The sequence below is a fragment of the Empidonax traillii genome, unplaced genomic scaffold (genome assembly GCF_003031625.1).
Source record: "Empidonax traillii isolate 1590-97213 ecotype Southwest subspecies unplaced genomic scaffold, ASM303162v1 scaffold100:size1405979, whole genome shotgun sequence".
Taxonomy (NCBI): Eukaryota; Metazoa; Chordata; class Aves; order Passeriformes; family Tyrannidae; genus Empidonax; species Empidonax traillii.
In genome coordinates this window covers 35,306-55,675 of record NW_020955293.1, presented here as the reverse complement: position 1 = coordinate 55,675, position 20,370 = coordinate 35,306, and the positions used below count along the sequence as shown (strand labels likewise).

The 20,370-nt window shown below is 40.9% G+C and overlaps 1 protein-coding gene across 5 annotated transcripts in view; it reads left to right on the top strand.

Moving 5' to 3' along the window:
• Window positions 1-3,429: 3,429 nt before the first annotated feature.
• The window catches only part of RALBP1 (ralA binding protein 1), a 32,885-nt gene continuing 15,944 nt past the window's right edge, over window positions 3,430-20,370 (top strand). The window contains exon 1 of one of the 5 annotated variants that reach the window (XM_027882040.1): window positions 3,430-3,534. The gene's annotated coding sequence lies outside the window, so the exon portion shown is untranslated. Of the gene's footprint in view, window positions 3,535-3,898; window positions 4,069-7,074; window positions 7,094-17,340; window positions 17,437-20,370 lie in introns of those variants that run through there. The other 4 variants (XM_027882041.1, XM_027882042.1, XM_027882044.1 and 1 more) reach the window with 4 other exon arrangements.

Below are 20,370 nucleotides of genomic sequence, written 5' to 3'. Positions count from 1 at the left end.
CTTGTGGTTCTTTTTCTCAAGATTTTCTCAGGGAAATATTACCAGGAAGCATATTATAAAAGTTACTGCTTAGATGGATGGAATAATGCAGAGAATTAACTCTTCAACAGTTTTTTTCCCATACCTAAAAGTTTAGCTTCAAGGCTTTTTTCAGTACATAAAAGAATAAAATAGAATTTTATTAATATTCAGAATGTTCTTTCTGACAAATCTAACAATTTTGGAAAGTTATTTATTTAGTCTTACTCATTTTGCAGAAAAAAAATCATAATTTATTTTGGGGTCTACTATTTCATCTGCATCTGGATACCAGAAAACCATCACCTACTTAAGTAATTTAAAATACTTAAGAACATGTTTTAAAAACTTTTTTTTAGCTAGGAATGTTCTCCAGGTAAAGCACTGGCCATTTTTATCACTGTTTTTTGGGACAGAACTGTAAATCACTGAATATAAAGGGAATTCATACAGTAAGGAGTTATACTAGTCCCTAGCGTGTTGGGGGTCTGACTGAAAAGGGGTTGAAGGCCTTTTGTTCTTTCTCTAAAAGTAAAGAACGTTTTTGTTCAACTGCTTTGGGTTTGGTTTGTTGGGGTTTCTTTGTTTTGTTTTTTTCCTCACAGGCACCTTTTGCTCTTAAATTTCAGAAGCATTGACATTGTGCAGAAAGTGAGTACAGTGGCCGTACTGTGACATTGCTTTTCTGTCATTTCTTAGGGTTCCTGGCTTGCTTTTACTACACTTAATGATTTCACATCTAGTACTTTAAAAATAAATTTAAATACACCTGCTTGTATCTTTAATAATTTATCTATGATCACTCCAGTATCCCTCCCGAAACTCTGGCCAGCTAGTTCCTTTATGACTGCTGTGTATTCCTTTATTGCTCATGAGAATTACACAGCATATCTAAAGTTTATCCCAGAATGGTACGGCCCACATAGACTCCCATCTTTCTAAGACAAACTCAACCCCAGACTGGCTTTCTTGAAGTTGTAGAAGAAGAAAGGAATTATTCATTAACACAGCTATGCCTTTTCCCCTTTTTTTTCACTGACTAAATGGTTTCTAAAGTTCCCCTCCATTATTATTTTATTGTGTTTATGAGGCTCAGGTGAGATTCAATTTCAAAGCAGAGAGCTTGCCACCTCTGAATCCTTGTTTCATTTTGTTCTTAAAGCAGTAGGAATTTACTGAATGAATGTGGGGCATGTGGAGGGTTTAAGAAAGTGCCTGGGTCTGTGTAAGTTGGCCTCAGACCTCAGTAAGTTTTGTAAGTCAGAAATTATCCAAATGTGTTTTACACGCAGTAAATTGGTATAGTTGGCACTGCACACAATCACTTGTTTGTCCTCAAAAACTGGGAGAAGATTCATTCTGGGTTCATTAGCTGATGAGCCCATTGTGCATGAACTTTTGTTGGCAAAGGCCTCTGACAACACTCATTCTTCAGAGCTGAGAGAGCCTCTGGCCACTGTCACTTCAAGTGGAGATCCTCACAGGCAATCATCCTGAATTACTGTGAAATGTTACAGAACTAAACTTTCTCTCTTCTTTTGCCAGGAGTAACGTGGGTTTTGTATTAAAAAAAAAAAAAAAAGAGAGAAACACATTCTCTGTGAAGTTAAGTTTAAATAGCCCAGTGAACCCTTGCTGTTAAACTGTTTCTTCTGGAGAGGAGGAGGCAGGCTGAAGTTACGTGGTTATGTAATACGCAGTAGAGACAATATCCCTGTGCTCCAACACTAATCAGAGTGTTTACAACCCTTTCCCTTTTGTATCTTCTACTGAATAGCAGAAATTCCTGTGGGGGACCTTTTACATTACCGCAGGAGGTGGCACAAAGAGCTCATTTGACAGGGACTTAGCAGCATTGAATCTCAAGTGAATAAATGGAGCAGGTGGCACGCTGCCACAGTATTAATGTGTCCAATAGGCCAGGGATTATGCTTGAGGCTGTGGGAATGAATCGGCCCTGCTTCTGGCTGAAACAAATTCTTCTGTTGATGAAGAATCCTGAAAGGGATTCAAATTATGCAGGTGCTTAACGTAACAGAAACTTGCATTGTAAGAGGCAAAGATTTGCAAAATTCCTTTCAGCATCGCTGTAAACAGGATGCACGTTTAGATGGAGATGTGTTGCTTGGCACAGGTTGCCTCAAGTCACATCCAGACTCCATTTCCTTGTATTTCAGAGAGTGGCAGAGAGAGTAGGCAGCGACTCAAGGTCAGGTTTGTTATACAGGATGAAGCCAAAGCTGAAGCCAACAGCTGCTCCCATGTGAGCTGAGGAGGCGGCCCAGGTGCCCCCACCCGTGGGGCTGTGTCAGCTCCTGCGCTGGGAATTGCAGTGTTCCTAGATTTCCCACTTTGACAATTATAATCTCACAACATGCTCGGCCTTACCTGGCTTTATCACTGCTAACAGAATTACAGACTCACAGAATGGGTCACCACTGGTTTGGAAGGGACCACAGTGGGTCACCTGGTCGAACCTCCCTGCTTAAGCAAGGTCATCCCAGAGCACATGGCATGGGATCGTGTCCAGATGGTTCATGAGTATCACCCGTGAGGGATAATTCACAACCCCTCCGGGCTCTGTGCCGGTGCTTGGTCACCTGCACAGTAAAGTTCTTCCTCATATTCAGGTGGAACTTCCTGTGTATCAGGTTCTCCCTGTCGCCTATTGTCCTATTGCTTGGCAACACTAGCAGCCTGGCTCCATCCTCTTGGCATCTCCCTTCCAATACTTATAGACACTTGTCTCTTGCTGAGCCTGAACAGGCCCAACCCTCTCAGTCTTTCCCGATAAGAGAGATGTGACAGTCCCTCGATCATCTTTGCCGCCGTTCACTGGATCTGCTCTTGTACCGAGGAGACCAGGACTAGACACAACGCTCCAGATGAGGCCTCGCCAGGGCTGGAGGGGCAGGATCACCTCCTCTGACCTGCTGTGAATGCTTTTTCCAACGCCCCTCAGGAACACACAGGCCTTCTTGGTCACAAGGGCCACTGCTGGCTCAAGGACCAAGGACCCTCGCGTTCCGTGTAAACCTGCCCAGAGGAGCGGTGGGGCTGCTGTCCGCCGGCCCTCGGCGGCTGCTGCGAGAGCTCCATACACGTATCTCGGCCGTCCCCGCCGGGGAGGGAGAGAGGGAGGGAGGCAGGCCGGGCACCCCTCAAGCGGCGGCTTCAACAGCCACGGGGGACTGGAGAAGCACCGTCCCCGTCCCCGCGGCGCGCGGGCCGCTGGGAGCTGTAGTGCGGCGGCCGCAGCCACCTCGCACCCCCCCGGGGGTGGACTACAATTCCCGTCATGCCCCGCGCAAGGGGAGACCAGCTCCTCCCGTCCCGCCCTCCCGGCCGCGCGGAGCGAGGCGGCGCGCACGCGCGGGGGGTGCAGCTCGCGCCGCTCCCCGGCCGTGCCTGCGAGCGCCGGGCGGCGGCGGCGGCGGGATGGGGCGCGAGGCGGGGCGTGCCCGCCGCGCCTGAGGCCGAGGCGGAGCCGCTGCGCGGCGAGCGGGACCCCCGACGGTCAGTGCGGGGACAGGGGGGCGGCCGGCCCGGCCCGACACCCCCGTGACGGGGCGCGGGAGCCGTTCCGTGTCCGGGCGGGCGGGGGCGGAGGAAAGGAAAGGAAAGGGTGGGGGGGGAACAACGAGGGGCGCGAGCCGCCACCGCCCCGCGGCGCGCGCGGCTCCCGGGTGGGGGAGGGGCCGGGCCGGGCTGCCCGCGCGCGGGGGGCGTGGCCGCGGGGGCTCCACCCACTTATCCGTCTCCCTCTTCCTCCCTCCCTACCTCGATTTCTTCCCTTCCTCCCCGTCTTCTTCCCTCCCTCCTTTCTCCTTTCCGTCCCCCCCTCCTCTGCCTCCCTCTCTGCCTCTCTCCCTCTCTCCCTTTCCCCTTTCCCCTCTCCCTCTCCGTGTTCCCTTACCTCTCCGTGTTGTCCCTCCTGCCCCTACGGGAACGGGCGCCCTGTGCGACCTGTTTCCTGAAGCGTTTGCTCCTTTTGGACCGTGTGGGGTTGGCTGTAGCTCGGTCTCGGATGAGAGCTCTGCTGGACTGTGGGTTGGCTCCCCGCGGGGTTGTTTTGGCTTGGCGGGTGTATTTTTTTTTTTGGTGGGGAGGGAGAGATCAGGTTTTTTTATTCATTTACCTTCACCTAAAGATCACATCATAAAACCCAGAAAACTTACTGTCATTTTTCCACATCTGGTGTGGTTAACAGGTGCTAAGGATACTGTTCCCTGCCTGATAATGTTGTTTAGAAAGTGTGTGTTACTGCACATTGTAGAGTCACAGAATGCCTTGGGTTGGAAGGGACCCTAAAGATCATCTAGTTCCAAGGCCCATGCCATGGGCAGGGACACCTTCCACTAAACCAAGTTGCTCCATCCATTCTGGCCTTTGAACACTTCCAGGGCCATGTCAGTGTGTGATGTATGAGCAAATACATGACCCACTGATCAGGTCTTACTTTTAAGTGCTTATGTATGTTAAAACGAGCAACAAAGAAAACGTCAGCAATCCATATTGAAAGTGTGTGTTCATGAGAATGGTGTGGTTTGGATTCCCTTAATGGAAAATAATAATTTAAAAAAGCAGGCTAAGGCCTTTTTGCCAGTTGCATAAACCAGATGGATTTGTGCAGGTCCCTTCTTCCAGCACAGCAGAACAGCCCTAATTGCATTCCTAAATATGTTTCTCACCAGGAAAAGGCTGGAGAGTTCAACACTGTCATAATGCACCCGTTCAGGATGATGTTGAGGCTCTGTTGGATATGATGCAGGATTGTAATGGATGTAAATGTATTAATGAGCTTAAAGGAGTGACCCCTTAGATCCTTTAGATTTGGGTTTTGATGTCGTTTGAGGTGTTGTCGTGGTGAATGATGCTGTGTGGCTTCTTCAGCTCATATCGGTGGGGGCTGTGTATAGTCCATACAGAGTGTGTGACATATGCTTTTGGGGGACTCTTTTCTACCGAGAAATAAAAAAAGGGCACTTCCAAACTGTTGTAGTTTTCAGTGTTTAGTACTTCTGAGTGTTTGAAATTTATTAAACCCCTTGCTCTACTGTTCTAGGTAATTATGTCAAAAATAGAGTGTCTGTTACGGAGAAGCAGGGAACCGTACGTTCCCTGTTCTAAGGATCTTGTTTCTGTCTTGGAGAAAATAAGTTGTATTCTTTAGTCTTCCCCCATCTGAAATGGAAGATAGGAATTTTAATACTCCAGGTGCAACTCTGGCATCGTTTGGTCTTAGTTAAGATGTATTCAGGGATGGAAAGGTAGATTTTTGTGGTTTGGTTTAATGTGGTTTTTTTCCCCCAAAGTAAAGATTTCTCTGTAAAATCCCTGGTGTGATTGTAGTTATGCAGGTAAGAAAGTTCTTTTTCTGTGGGGAAGCTTATTTCCGTTTCTGTATGTGCACGCCTATGCTAGAATATGTTGTCCTAGAACTGCAATAACTGCGTTCTTGCTTCAGAGCTGCACAACTTTATTCTGCAGGTGTGCCTAAAGCAGAGCTAATGTGCAGGAGCTTTGGGGTTCTGATCTCTGCTGTACCCTTTAGGCACACTTGCCTAATATGTTTTGCTGCATTTTCTTACAGAAAAGGTTTGCGTATTTCCTGAGTAAACACTGCTGTTTCTTACAGGCTGTTTTTAGACTAACATGGAAGATGCTGCTGTTCAGCAGTAAATAGCAATAAATGCAAATCTACTTTCCTTCTGCAAAGCTTGGTGTCATGCAGCTGGCCTCAAAATGCCAAAATATAGTATGACATTCACCTTCAGTTTATTGTAGCATAGTATAGCAAAATCTACTAATCTTTTCTCTGAACTAATGTGTCTGATTATGTTGAATCAGTGAATGATTCACTGCCCTTAAAACTAGTCATGGTTTGTCATGTGCCAGCTTCAGATTTTCACCTGAAGAATTCATTATCTCTTTCTGCTGTTCCCCAGAGCCTCATAGACCATAGTTTTGAAATTGTTGGTCAAAAAAGATTAAAAATACATCAAACAGACCCATAATTGGGCTGGAAGTACCTTATGGAGTGGGAGGCTTAGGCTGCATCCCCAGACATGGTGTTGTTGAGGGGTGACTGCTGTCCAAATGATGTGCATCCTCTGCCTGCCATGGCCAAAAACAGAAGAGTAAGGATGTAGGTTGAGTTTAGAGAAAGGAACAGTATGACCCCTGTCCTGTCCATGCTTGTCCTTTCCATCCTGACATCCCTCACCTTTTGAGTTTGACATCAGGGAATACAAACTTGGTTGAAGCTGTGGAGGTATAATAGACTGGAAAATATTTTGGTGGTGATGGCAACAGCAAGTCTCTGAATAACAGCAGGGATCCAGTGCTCCCTGTTTTTCTTTAGGCTGCAGTAGAAATTGGAGGATGACTGCCTACTTGGAGCAGGTGCTGGGAAATGGGATGTGGAAGGATATATATGATATTACCCAAGTAAGGAGTGGTGATCCAGGCAGTCAGCTCACGCAACACTCAGCGCTGATATATCCAAAGAGCTTCTAGTTTTTTCTGTCCTGTTACTAGAAGATAATGTACTAGGAAAAAGTATTTTATTTACGTTTCATCAGTAAAGTGCTGTGACACTAGTAGGGAAGAATGTCTGACCAAAAATATTTGTGAAAAATAAATGGAGTCCTTAGTGTTGTTTGTTATTAGTTGTGCATTAAAAAAGCAGTAGGCATCTCTTTTTCTTGACTAACGATGAATTCCAATTATGCATGGGAGACTGAGATCTGCAAATCCGAAAATATGAGATTCCAGTGTTTAAAGGGGTCAGTTTGGTACCTACAGGTAGTATTTCCTTTGGTAATTAAATAAGATGTGTTTTAATGGAGAACATGATCTGGTATTTTTTCCTTATCTAGCTCTGTGATACTAAGTAAATAAAAGTACAGATAACAAAGATATCCCAGTTTCTTCCAGAAGTGGCTTGGCGTAACATTCAGACTGAAAAATAGCAACTAATTATTTAATAATCATCACTTTTATAATAATAATGCTATAAATAAAGAAAAAGTGCTTGTCAGATGCTAAAACAACAATAATAATGTAAATCAGAGTTAGTATAGTGAAATGTTAATGTGTATTAATATTAATGTGATATTTAGCCCAGTAAAAAAAACAAAAACAAAACCAAAAAACATTAGTAGAGAAATGTTATATTTTAAATAATCAAATCTAGTGTGATTTTCTATCTGTAAAATAAAATGATGCAATTATTCTGATATAGTAATAATTGAAGTGTGTAAGTCACTTCATCCGTATTGGTGTGCCCTTAATTGTTAATAGTTTTCCATCTGTCCATTTGTTTTAAGGAAGATACATAGAAATATAAACCTCAAGCAGTCAATGTAACTTAGAAATTTCTTTAAAGAAGCTTTATGATCCATGGTGTTACACATTAATTTACAGTGTGATCTTGTAGACAATCCATGGCTTGCTTCCATCCAGGTTACTGCCTTCCCTGGAGGAAGCAGGGAATGGCTTAATGATTCTTGCCAGCTACAGCCCCACACAGAGCACAGTGGTGGGGAAGACCTTATTTAAAGGTGCAGGGATGCACTCTTTTGTCTGCTGGGGGCTAAACATTTTCATGGGAGTAGGCCCTGCCCTCTGCTGCAGCACAGTGGAAGAGGCAGCAGCTTCCCAACCAGTAGGTGCAGATTTCTCATTGCCGTACTGAGTCCTTTATTCTCCTTCTTGCCCACAAGGAACAGAGCTTTTTTAGACTGGCTGTTCTGGTCTCTGGAGGCACACAAGGAAAGAAAGGGATGAGTGATGGCTGTTTGCATGAGGTGGGAACAGCCAGATGGCTGCTGTCAGGGAAGAGTGAGGAGCGAGTGCTTGGTGGTAAGGTTTGACATTCCTAATCAAAATGCAAGTTTGGACCAAACTGAAAATTATTGTAAGGAAAACAAATTTAATTTTGGGTTGGTTGTTTTGTACATTTGTTAGCAGTGAATAACTCTTCACTCAAGTCAATTCATAGAGCTATGTGTAGATAAAATGTATTTTTGTTTCATTTTTATCCTCTGTAGAATGAAAATTTCATGTGTTTCTGTGGTCTAGGTTAAGGCAGCTCGTGAAATTTACTTCCTGCTTTACAGTTCAGCAAGGTGCCTGGGCTTTTTGTATTACAAGTAACTGATCTTTGTGGTAGAGGACAAGACATCTGGCAGAAAGTAGCTCCCAATTGGGACTGAACATCTATCTCTGGCACTACCAGAGCTTGAGGTGAATACATGTTTTTTAAAAACACTATGTATGATGATAATACTATTAACTTGACACTTGTGGTAGAAGATCTGTCACAGTTGACAAAAACTGCAGCTTCTTTTTTTCACAAAACATTTAGTAAGAATTCTGCAGAGATGTCACCTCTTTAAAACTATACCTAACTTACACCTAAGAGTTTGAAGCTATAATTTTAATGTTTATCCTCTAATGACTTTTGTGAAGTTTAGCATTTAACTTACCCTGGTAATGAGGCTTGTTGCTACTTTACATTTCTAGCCTGCCAAGCTGAGCTTGTTAAATGTGAGCATCACCAGTCAAGGTGCAGAATTTTTTTTGGATGTTAGCATGAAAATAAATTTTCACTGATTTTTATTAACATGAATGACATTGGATGCTAAATGTAAATTGTAATGCTAAACGTGCCAGCAATGAAACTCTCATTTCGTGGGATTAGTAGTGATTTTTTATCATATTACTATGGAAGTCCATAACACTATTGTTTTTCTATGTCCAATATACTACTTTGGCATACTTAATACTGAGTCTATTAATTTAGTATATAACTATTGATGAAAGATAATTAAGTTGTCAGATATTTTACTGTATTTGTAATACTCTAACTCTAGTAGATTTTAATATTTTGAACCAAATGCTATATAAAAGCATAATTCTTATCTGTACAAAACCTAAAATAACTTTTTTTTTTTTTTTTATAAATTGGATTCAAAGAAAAGTTTCATCTCCTCTTTTAATTTTCAATTGTGGTGGCTTCAAAGGAAGTGCTGTTCTTTTTAGATAGCCTAAAGAGCTTTTCATGTTTTATAGGATATTTTTAATTGGTTGAATGGACTAAAACTGTAAGAGCTTGGGGGGAAAAACAGCAAGTGATTTAACAGATTTACCCAGAAACTCATTGGATTATTTCAGTCTATTGGTTTTATCTTTTCTTGTTCTTTACATGTTTTAATCTTTACGAATTCTGTAAGTTTTCTTTGTGCTGGCCACTCGAAAGCTAATCTTAGACACAGAGACCTTTCACAGGTCATGCTTCTGAAATTATAATCCTGAAATTTGGGGTTGCAGTTCTCTAAAATTCATACGGTGTGTACCACTGGTGAGCAAATGTATTTTTAGCAGTCATGTTTTGAAAAGGGTTCTAAGCATTGTTGAGGGAAATGAAATGCAACTTTACAGCTGAAAGAGGAAGTGATGAATATGTGGAATTCCTACTTTGCAGTCTGGATGGTTCAGTAAATTAATGTGCTAATATACTAAGATGTAGATTTAAATGTAAGTTCCTCCACAACAATAATAAAGAAATAAATTTCTGACCATGTCTGTCACAAATGTGTCTTTGAATATGCAAAAATCTGTATACTCCACCAAAAAGCAGTGGAAAAGTTGCATCAGTTTTATCTGCATCACTCCTTTTTTGTGCTGCAGTTTTATGATATTTTATTTGTTTTATGATCAAGCTTGGTTGCAGATTTCTATTGTCTTCTCTTAGTTGTTTGTTCTTTATAAATCCTTTAGTAAGTAAGTTTTCAGTATGTTATTTCATTCAAACTTCGAAGACATCTAAAAGGTACACAAATGTGTGTCACAGAAGTTTGCAGTTAGTGAGTATGATTAGAACAGTCAGTTATAAATGGATATTTTCAGTGGGTAATTGCAATTGGTGGGTTCTAGAACTTAAGAGCAAGGATTTCACCACTCTTAAAATTGCCTTGTACCAGTGCAGGCAGTTTACCTTCTTTTTGGGAAGGGATTGGACAATGGCTGTCTTTTGCCTTACATATACTGGGGCTTCCACTGAACTACCATTAAACTACCCACCCTAATTTTAATTAAAGTAGCATGACTTCTGTTTAGACAAGACTACACCACAGATTTGGGAATGGCAGTTAGAATTTGTGTGGTCCTGTGCTATCAAATAAAAATTTTTTCTCCATCTATGTGAAGCATGCATAGTTTTAGTGTCTTATTTGTCTTATTATTCAGTTCATTTTTATTATATTTGGCAAGTAAGTTGGAAACATCAATCAGTATGTATTTATTAAGGTATGGGTTTTTTTATATTGCTCTCAAGACATAAGATGAAAATTACTACAGTAGTTGCTTCAAACTGAACTGAATGAAACCTGTTTTAGAAAACATATGTGAATTTAATTTTAAATTCTAAGTATGTTTATAAATTTTTATAGAGGGCTGGTGTTTTATGTAAGTTTTCTTCTAAGGCTGTTTGGCTAGGTAAATTGCCATAGAAGACAAATACTGGGAACTCGTGGGTCTTGTTGCGGTCTCAGTAATTGGCATTTTAATGAATGATGGATGACAGATTCCTGTTTCCCAGCCATTCTCTGAAGAGACCAACAGCTGTCCCAAGATGCCACACCTTGCATTGGATGTATTTGTGAATGTTTTCTGTGTTCACATGCATGACATTTTGCAACATCTCAGCCCTGGAGGTGGTGATGTTAATCATGATTAATAATCTGCTGAGCTTGTAAATATTTAAATTGACTTTCCCCTTGGGTATTGAGTGAATCTGAGGCAGACATGGAAAACAGAACTTGTTAATCCCATCTCTACATATGGTACTGAAAAAATAACTAAAATTTCAGAAATTTGCTGAAAGGCTAAATACTTCATGTGATGTTGATGAAAAGTTGTCGCTGGCATTGATGGGAATGTGTCTTAAAAAAAAAAGGGGATGATACAGTCCTCCTTCCTGTGTAGAAACCTACATACCATGCTAAAAATAAAAAAAATCTTTTCCATATAGCATGAGTTTGACAGACATCAATGTCTATTGCAGCAAGTTCCACTGCTATAGACATAACAAGGATCAACAAAATAATTATTTTGTTGGCATGTCTCAAAACAGATCTCAAAGTGAAACAAGCTGCATCTCAGAAAAAATCTTTGTGTGGGTAAAACTGCATCTTTAATAAGGGTTTGCTCAAAACTGCTGTACTGGGAGCACAGAAGCAATATTCTCCTATTCATTATAGTTAAGTTGGGAAAACATTTGCTTGCAACCCAACCTGCACTTCATTTTACTCAAAATGGGCCTAATAAAACAACAAGTGAAAGCAGAAGGAGTAATCTTTCCTTTTGCTTTGGTTTCTAGGCCAATAGCCACTGATGTTAGCTTGGACTCTTAAGCCAAAAACAAAGGTGATGCAAATAAACAGAGTTATCAAATAATCACTAAAAATAATCAGCAGATAGACATAGTTATTAAATAATCAGTAAAAATAATCAGAGAAGTTGTTACATAACCAGCTTTTCTAGATCAAAGTCTTTCTTTACTTTCCCTTTCTTGTTACTTTAGAATGGATTTTATCTCAACCACTGTAGTTCTGTTTAATATTCACTAAAGTTGGATATGATTTGCCTGTTACATTGGAATATGCAGGATTCTAAACATGAAGAAGAATGGAAAGTGGTCATCTGTGTCATGTATCACTTGAAGAGATCCAAGCAAAGCTGTTCTTAGTTTCTCCTTATGTTGCAGAGTTGTCAGTTTGAGTGACAGCCTGTAACTGATAGATGTCCTCATCTGTGTTCAATACATGGTGTCAGAAATTCAATGTAAAGTGTAAGGAACTTAATTTTCACAGTTTTAACCCTAAAGGTTTGTGTGTCATTAATATACTTTCAAACACTGCTTATTTCTGGTAATGGTAAGGCCTTAGAATTGAATATTCTTTACTTTTGGTAAGCTAAACTAGATAGTTTGTACTGATCTTCCAATTAAAGGATTAGGAAGTGACTTCTGTAAAATTTATTTAACGCTGTTAGAAAATTCTATTAATAAAATTATGATCACAATTCAGTGAAGAAGCATGGTACTTCTAATTGATTTTTGTATATGCAGTCTGAGAGATAATATCTCAGTAGTGGATAAAAAAGCGGTGCTGTCTGGATTCAGCGTGCGGTACTCCGTGCAGCATGAGAGCTCTACCATTCCCTCCATGTATTGAGCAAGTTTATGCAGTTGACAAAGAGTGACAGGGCTTCATCCATACGGATGGTGGCAAGTGGCTGTTGAAGGGCTAACCAGCAGACACCAGGTAAACAATGTTTGTGGGAGGCACATCAGTTCTGGTTTCATTGTAATTGGCACAGGTAGGAAAGATGATGGTAATGCAGCGGTGTCTGCCTGAACCTGTCAGCTGAGTGTGTTCCCAGGATTTCCACAGCGCTTGAACTCTACCTGCTGGCAGGAGCCTCGCGTGTGTTACTGTATCTCCACTGGTGCTGTTGCATTTCCAGGGGAATTACTGCTGTCACAGAAATGCCAGTGCATTATTTTACAAGTTTCTGGAGCGTGGGCATGTCCCAAATTTGTTACCAATATTAAATCCAAAGCAAAGAGTCTGTAATAATTGCTGTTTACCCTTGTCATTTGTAGCATTTTAGTATGTGTTAGTTAGTACACTCTTAAAAAAAAAACCTCTCAAAACCCAAAACTAGGCTTTTTAAGTGGGTGATGGAACTGAATGCACAGAGCTCTGGCCTCTGGGGAACTAGATTCCATTCTTTATTGTTTGCTCTGTCATAGTTAGTCTGTAGATGCTCTTGAAAGAATAGCAGAAACTTAAAGCTCCAGTAAAATATTTTATGCCAAATCCACTGGTTTCTCTTCTGCTTCATTTTGATTTTTTTTCACTCTGATGAATAGCACTTGCTCTTTTAATAGCGTTTGTAGTACGTTCAGCTCAACAGTCAGGTTTGGGATGTTTTGATTTTTTCAGGGACTCCAATAAATTGACAGCAGTTCTCAAGTTGGCTGCATGTTGGTACTGGACAATGCTGTATTGAAATCTTTGATAAGGGGGAATGTGTCATTAAATAACCTCAGCCCAGGAACTGATTAAAGTATAAATATTAGTCAATTTACTAAATCATCAATGGCTGTACCACTTGCTGCAGACCTTTGCTGACTAGGGATTAAACAACTCTTCAAAAGACTTGTCAGAAAATGTGACTTGTAGAAAAACTTGTCCCAAGGGCAAACAAAACCTGTTGTGATACTATGCTTATAGTGATTGTTAAGAAAGTAAACTGCACACCTTTTGTTGCTTTTTCTTGCCTTCCTCTGTTAAGTGGTAAAAGCAAAACTTTCTGTTTTCCAAGCATTAGTGCTGGTACAAGTGGGAATTTGGACAGGTGGACAGGAGAGAAGGGGCAGGGTTGTCACACTAGGAATAATTCTAAGGCCAGTCTAAGCAACAGTGGGTATTATATATGTTGCACAGTATGGTGTTTTTCAGAAGTATAGGAGGGTTTGCTGTGTTAGCAGGACAGTTGGTAGTGTTCAATTCAGGTCTCAATAGTTCAGCTTTTATCAAGTTACCACATCTGGGCTGAAAAGTTGGGTTTCAGAGGCTAGTATTTAAAAATTCAGAAAAAAGCACTAACAAATTCTTAAAACTGTTTCTGAGAAGTCATCTAGCAGGAAAAAATATCTCTTTTCTGTAATAACAAATATTTGGGCAATGAGACAAACCTTTTTAATGCTATTTGTAGGTTAGAATTTGTAAATTTGACTGGAGAAAACAGCCCAGATTTCCTTGCTTATGTGTGGCCCATTTTCAGAACTCTTAATTAGAGCTGACTGTGGGAGAAACAAAATGTGGCAAGGGAAACCTGGGAAACAGTGAGCAGCCAAGAGGTGAGGTTAAATGAGACACTGGGTGTGGAGAACAGGAATGGGGAAACTGGAATTGCACAGGTCTAGGTGGTGAACAAATACTTGGTGAGGAGGAGGTTGTGAGATAGATGAGGTACAGTCCTGATGGTGGAGGAACTGGACTGCAGGAGAGGGCAACGAAGAAGCTAACAGAGAGGGACTGAGCCTGGGGGACAGTGGGACTAAACTGTGGAGTGGGAAACTAGTGTACTGGTCTTGAGTACTATTACTGGAGATATTGGATTACTTTGTGGTGACAAGACCATGGGAACCAGGAGCAGGATTCACAGGGGGTAAAAACAGGGAATCCTGAACAGGGGACCAGCACATTCCTGAGAAGTTTGAAGACTGAGAAATTATTCTCAGTGTGGGCAGTAGTAGTTGCAGTAGTAGTAGGAGGTAACTGGTTAGTCAGAAGTCAGGCCTAGTTACAGTGCCCACCTGCCTTTTGATGTGGAGCCCAGACCTTCTGCTTGTTACTTGGGAAAACTGCGATGTAAAGCAATTAAACAGCTCATTACCGGGCCAGTTATTTCCAAGAATGCTTCTTATATGTGTGGTTGTGATCACAATACAGTGCTCTACTTTGAAACTGCTTCCATGAAAGTTGATTCAGCTGAGGAAAGGTGTGTGGCAGGACTTGCTGGGATATCCCTGAAGGATGGGAATGAGCATGGGAGTCACATGTGGCATAGTTTATGTAACCTCTGTATAAGGCTATGGTTGTTACTCTAACAAAGACATGTGCCTAGAGTTTTCTCCTAGATTACCTGCTTTGGCTTGCTCTAGAACAAACAGTATGATGTAAATTGTCCTATCATCCCTCATGAGGAAAGTAGGATGTTATGTCAAAATAGGCAGTGTGATGGCATAGCCATTGCAGGGGCAGAGTCATGGGGCAGGGGCTTTTCCTAGGCAGTTATGGTCCATCTCTTTTCAGGTGTGCTCTCTCCGGAGCAAAGCACTTAACACACATACACACAACCTCCAGGAGTCCAATTTTTGTTTTTCCTAAGATGTCTGTTGGAAACAGCCTGTGAATTGCATCCTGAGGGATCTCTACAGAATTTGTAGGATAGGGGCTGTAGTATTTTTTCCCCTGAAGCAAACCAAACTGGAAAGTGTGTTCAACCACGTATCTGGAGATTTTATCTTCATGCAGTTATATAAGCCTTTATCGTAATGGCATTGGGAACCTTGTTTCTGGTATTTCTAAAATGTCTAGGGTATTATTTAATTATTTGTTTTAAGGTTGGCTCTCTGTTCACTGGATGGATTATTGAAGAGCTGGAATACCCTCAATAATAAGGAATGACCTGGATACAGCTGCATATTCTAAACGTGAGCTGGCTCCTCCAAGAGTCCACTCAAACATGGATGTGGTCTAAAGCTCACTGATTGTCAATAGCTAAGTAGTTTTGTGTATTAGTGTTTCGCTCCTTCTGAGCTGGTATGGCCTCTCAGAGCACAACTTGAAATACTTGGGATGGTGCTGTGATTGCGGCAGACTTTATCCGCCTACAGGTAAATGAGAGAACACACAAAAGCTGTTTATGTTACTTTTAGAGCTGATCTGATGCTGGCATTATTTTTGAAAAATATACAGCTTGCTCCTCTGTGACTTCAGTTGTATGATTGCACACTCTCCTTCAAAGTCAGTTTTCTGGCATTCTGGTAGGATCACATATGCTGTCAAGTAATCTGAGGTTTAGCATCTGAATGCTGCTGAGCAGTTTGTATTTTATTCTCCTTATCAAAAAAAATTTTGTGAAGTCCCTTCTTGAGGCTTTAATTCTTGCCAGCTATGAAGAGTGTCTGACTCACAAGGGAGTTACTTAATGCTGTGTTTGTGTGATTACTCGTGACTTGGGAAATTTAAACTTGCTTTACCTGTCTGCATGAAGTACTTCCCTATTCCTTCTCCTTTCATGACTATGTTGCCTTATTAAAGAAAGGAAAGGGCACTGTTTTTGTACCTGGCTACTGCTTGTTAAATGAAACAGATGGCTTCTGATGTCATTTTGACACTTGACTGTACGGCAGCATTTCAGTTGAAGAAGTGTTCAAGTGAAAGCAGTGATTTGTCTTAAGCCTTTCAGTATGTTGTAAAAAGTGCAATAGATACAGAACTTAGATGTGACACAGACCCTGTATAGTCTTGGTGAATAACTTCTAACTCAGACTTCTCGTCTTATTCAAAAATCTCAGCAGTTATGTGAGCACCACTCATGGTTTCTGAAGTGTTTTGACATACTTAGACCACAGATGATAGATTTTATTCTTTCCTCTTATAGTCCATTACTTTCCAAAATGGAGCCGTGTTTGTTAGTAACAAATTTTTTTGTCCAAACCTGATGTGCCTCATTTCTTCAAGTAACATCAGGTTCTTAAACATGTCCAGATCTTTTGGACTGAAGGTCTGATGGTGAGGTACTGGTGTTCTCTCTGCCTTGCTTTTGGGTAGTTGCAATAGAGCAGGTACTGGTAGCTGAGTGTCCCCACTCTGCCTCTATCCTTTGATTACTGACTTACTGGGATTATTTTCAGTGTAACACCCAGATATTCAGAAGGTGTCTGTTTGTGCCAAAATGGAATGACCTGGGGACACCCGCTGTGCTTCACATGTGGTCTTGCATAATGCTTGTTGCAGAAAAACTCCACATCCTTCATTCCGCCCAACAACTTTACAAAATAACATCTGTGCATGAAATCACCTGCTTTAATTTGCTTCTGCTTTTGCAATTGGTTACAAGGCAGAAAGTCACAATAGATTCAGTGCAAAACAGAAATAATGGAGCTTTCTGTGGTGAATGAAAAGCTCTGAGTTTGATCTTTCAGACTGTGCCTCTCTTTAATGTGTTCGTGCTTAAATGACACATTGTTACAAGTGAAACCTATTAAAGTTGACTGTCATGTCTTTTTGTCTTCCCTTTTCTATGGTTTTTCTAATCCTCATCTTTACTTACTAGATATGTAGCTCAGACTGATTTTTTTAGGAAACAGTTCAGTTACTTTCAAAAATGACACTTGGAAAACGTTATTTTGCCTGTGCAGGCATCTTCCTTCCTTTACCCAACCCACTTTCCCGTGCTCGGTGTATGGTCTAGAATGATGGTGATGGTGGGATGGGTGAGAAGTTTTGTGTTAGTGACATACATTATTTCCATGTTTAAAATCTCTTATAACTTAGTCTTTCATTGGGGATAGAGGAAAGGTCACAATTCTGCACATTTTCAGTGAAGGCTTATTTTTGACATTCAGTTATTCTGCAGGCTTGACTCAATGTTGAGCAGGAAGATGGTTCAAGAAACTGGATTTGGGAGTGCTGGAAAAAAAAAGCTAGTCCAGGGAGGTGCAAGAAGCTCTCTGGTGCTGTCATGCATTTGTGGCTCCTGTGGAAGAAGAATCAAATGTCAAGTGAACAAGAAGTGGTGAGAGTCAAGGAGTGTCCTGTTGGTAGGGAGGTAAGGAAGAAGGTGACTTCTTGTGATACTAGGGAGAGACTGAGAGCCTGTAGGAGAAATGGGGACAAGGTGAGAAGATGAAGTAGGTAATCATGAGGAAACAAAAGACTGCAGCAGAGAACAACATCCACGATAGAAGAAATAGAAGAAGAAAAGGGAGAAGTTTATCTACGAGAAAGCAGTGTGCAGCGGGAGAGTAGAAACCACCTAAAGAACAAGATGAGTGGAAAGTGGGAGACTGAGCTTGGGTCACAGAGACCAAAGCAGATGAAGATCACGATGTGTGTGATACACCGAGGGTGAAAAGAGAGTACTGAGTCAGGACAAGAACCGTGGGAGTACTGACACTGGGTGGTAAAGAAATCAAAGCTTTATGTTGCGACAAAGATCCTGCAAATTAATTGAAGTCTGAGGAGATGAAGCTTTGCGTGCAGAGTCACAAAGCAGAGCTGCCCAAAGAGGGAGGTTGCACTCCTGTCGTTATGGTTCTGCCACTTCGCTGCTTGTCATTGTTGGTGCTTGTTGAGCTCTTCCACACGCCAGCTCAGCAGCAGAAGCCTGTTGGAGCAGTCAGCAACTTGAATCATCTCACAAAGGGACCTTGAGAGAGCAAACTACTGCAGTTGGAGGCAGGGGAGAGTTAATGAAGGGGGAGGAAGTAGTATGACCTTCCTCATGTGGCAGAAGTGAGCTCTTAAATCTCCCGACAGATGAGAACTGCAAAGGTGAGGAAAAGCAGTTTGAAGGAGGGAGCCTGCTGCGGAGGAGAGGCAGGACTGCAGCTGTAACAGATTGGGAAGAAAGGGTCAAGTCTGAAATGGAAAAGTTGGTACAAGAGTGAGCCTATTGGAAATGTTCCTGCTCAAAATGCCTAGAAGATCCCTGATTTTTTCAGTTGCACCATTTAGTTCTGTCAGAAAAAAAATTGTGAAAGGAAAGGTGCGGATTTATATGGCAGTAATACATTAACATCCATTAGTAAAAGTGGAAGAGGTTTTTGCAGTAGGCCTAAAGGCTCTCATTCTGCTGATACATCATGATATAATTTGAGCATTCTAGAATTTCTCCCTTATTTAAAGGCCTAGAAAATAATGCATGTAGGAAAGTAATTATTTTTTAAGCTGTAAAATAAAAAAATATTGAACCTAAGTGCATTCTTAATTTGTTGCATTTACAAATATATGCCATTATCTTTATTTTTAGCCAGTCTCTGCTTTAACTAGAATAAAGAATGAACAGTATTAAAAGACCTCATGAATATTTTGTTTTTCATCATAATTCTGTCTCTTACTGTGCCCTATTCAAATTCTGATCTGAGTAACTGATAATTTCCATAAGCACTGTGAGTGATCTCCTGTTGTAAGGTACTGTTGCATACATACATTAAAATTTCACTCTGATCTGCATACAGAGAGCTGAAGGATGAGAATTAGAAAACTAAAATAAAAAATCCCACCCTCAAAAAAATAAACCAACCACCATCCCCAAAACCCACTTAGCTGGACACGTCTCTAATTATTAACCTGGCAGAACACAATTCTGTGTTATATTTTTTCTGTATGCTACAAATCTGTAAATAAAACCCCAGGAGTTGAGTAATACTGCTGAAGAGTGTTGTGGAATGTATGGGCTAAGTCTGTCTTAATCCCAGAAGCTCTGCTGGGTTCCAGAAGCAAAGCCTATGTGTCCTCATTTTCCTGAGTGATGGTCTGTGCCTTTGTGATGACCTTGTGCTTTCCTTCTGTGCACTTGCCCACCTTGTCCGCTCTAAACATGGACTGATTTGTAGGTGCCATCCATGCTGTTCACTTAAAAAAACTTTATGCAATATTTCTAATTTAATTCCATGAATTATTATTGAAATATTGTCTATTGTTTAGCAGCTGCTGGTGGGGTGGTTTTGGTTCTGTTTTTCTTGGAGCAGGGGCGAGGGAGTGGTGATGAAATGCAAACAGGTGTTGGGCAGGAATTTTACAGATCGTTCTGATGCTGAGATGAGATGCAATAGTATTGCCAGTCTTTGTCACTGGTAATACTAAAAATGCTTATATAATTGAAAATGTTGGCATTTTTGATAGCTGTAATTCTGAAGCTTTTTATACCTGGACATTTTTCGTGAAATCTCATATTTGAACTCGCCACTTACTTGTTTAAACACGGTATCAAATAAGCATGGCAGAGGGGTATTTGATATCAATTAAAAATATAACAAAATACAACAAAATCCTTTGTGACCGTTTAGGTATAAGGGGCCAAATTCAGCCAAGTGGACTCCAGAGGTGTGATGTCCCATACAACATGTCTGTTCTGTGGAATTTCTGAAATTTATCTGTGCTAGGAAGAGATTTTTTGCTAACAAGTTCCACTGCTGAGAATTTATGTATTGGCTTCCTTCAGTACTTTTTTTATTAGCATTTATTTGTCTCTAACTCTCAAGCAAATGTAGCAGCCTCTGGGTGCGGATGACCTGATACAGCCTCTTCAAAGGTGAAGTTGTTGTATACCACAAAAACTTAATCATCATTCTTTTACCTTCTTTAATTTGCATTAACATAATTAAAAGATGGATTTGCTTTAACTCTATTTATTTTACTTTTTTTCCCCTTATTGCAACAGGCTAGGCAAGTTCTTATTTGCATCTATAAAATCTGCTTGGGAAAGACGAAAATGATCTTTGCCTTAAGGGCAGTGCTCACAAACACTGAGCTTCCAGACAAATCCATTTTATGTCAAAAAATTAAAGTTAGCTGACTATTTTGTAGTAAGTTTTACCAGTAAATAGGTTAATATAATAAATAGGCTAGATGCCTATTAATGGTGTAAGAATTATTTCAACTGTTAAAATATTATGATACTTAAATATGTATTTTATCTGTTATAAAGTAGAAATGGCTAAAATAGCAGCTCTCATGTTAATACGGCTTAGGAGTTAAC